The 1308-nt window shown below is 35.6% G+C and overlaps 1 pseudogene; it reads right to left on the bottom strand.

The window, feature by feature from the left end:
- Positions 1 to 476: 476 nt before the first annotated feature.
- Positions 477 to 1308, bottom strand: part of LOC106778518 — an 18086-nt pseudogene continuing 17254 nt past the window's right edge.

Here is a 1308-nt window from a genome sequence, read left to right as displayed (position 1 = left end):
TTTCTGACGTGGTGTCAAAGGCAGAAGTTTGATCGGGGAATAGGCCGCGGTTCTCGGGACAACCGCGGCCTATAAGTTCGTTTTATTTTCGAAAATGCCATCGCACAGTATTATGCTACGGTTCCTAGAGAACCGTTGCATAATATGCGCTGTAAAAAGACAGTTTTTTACTAGTGTAAATTAGTTTTTTTCCTCTCCAAAATTCTAATATTATTTGTTAGAAAATAACATTAACAATTTTTATAATAATGAGAGGAGCATGTGGGTCATACAAAAATCTTGAGAACTAAATTATTATAACAAATACAGAAACAAACTAAAGGCCTTTACTTATAAAACCACTACACCTCATTACATTCATGATCAAACAAGTGAAAGTAATATGACACAACTCAAATAAGCATGAATTGATTTTCATAATAGTTCAGATTCGATAGTATATGTAGTCATACTGTAATAAGGCATGCTCCAGTCATTTATAAGGCAGTTAACTTCTCCTGATCGATGGAGACGGGATCCACAAGCAATGAAGAAACATAATCTTTTAGCAATTATCCATTTGTATATTTATCCTCATGATTTTCATAAGAAAGCTCAGATATACGTGCCAAATTAACTACACAATCCAGCACACACTTTGGAATATCATCACTTGACTTTATACACTCTTCATTTATAACCTTCCAACAATCTTCAACATCTTTGTGAATCAAGTTATAAGCCTCTGCTTCTGAAATGCCATACTGCTTCATGCAACATTCCACAGCTGATGCAACATGTACTCTTTGTTGCTCAAACTATTCATTACAGAAAATCCAATTCTTATATTTTGCATGAACTTAAAAACAGATTTTAACTTTGATGACATGAATAGTACCTTGTGTGAGCCCATGTCATCCAGTACTCTCCCAATAACTGATGCAGCATTAATGATACTTGGATCACTGAAAATCCAATCCAGCACACTTTCTGTTGCAAATTCTGCTAAGCTAATAAACGAAGTTATCATCATAGATTCATAGCGCAGTAAAAAGAAAAGTATGAAGGAAGAGAAGAGAGAAGTCAGAGAAAAAGAAGGTAGTATAGATTGAAATGAGATTGAATTGAATTACAAGTACAGAGAGAGTGAAAAATATAAAGGAAAGGATAACCACGAAGGCCCAACAGAGAAGCCCAACTGAGTGGTTATAAGAAAGGTGTACCGGACGGTTGTTGTTCAGAGATACCGAGCGGTAACCATAAAGTATTATCATAACCACAAAAGTAGGTCATGAAGCCCAACCAGTGGTTATAAAGAAGGTGTACCGG

The sequence above is a fragment of the Vigna radiata genome, unplaced genomic scaffold (assembly GCF_000741045.1).
Source record: "Vigna radiata var. radiata cultivar VC1973A unplaced genomic scaffold, Vradiata_ver6 scaffold_23, whole genome shotgun sequence".
Classification (NCBI taxonomy): domain Eukaryota; kingdom Viridiplantae; phylum Streptophyta; class Magnoliopsida; order Fabales; family Fabaceae; genus Vigna; species Vigna radiata.
This window is presented reverse-complemented; position numbering and strand designations above follow the sequence as displayed.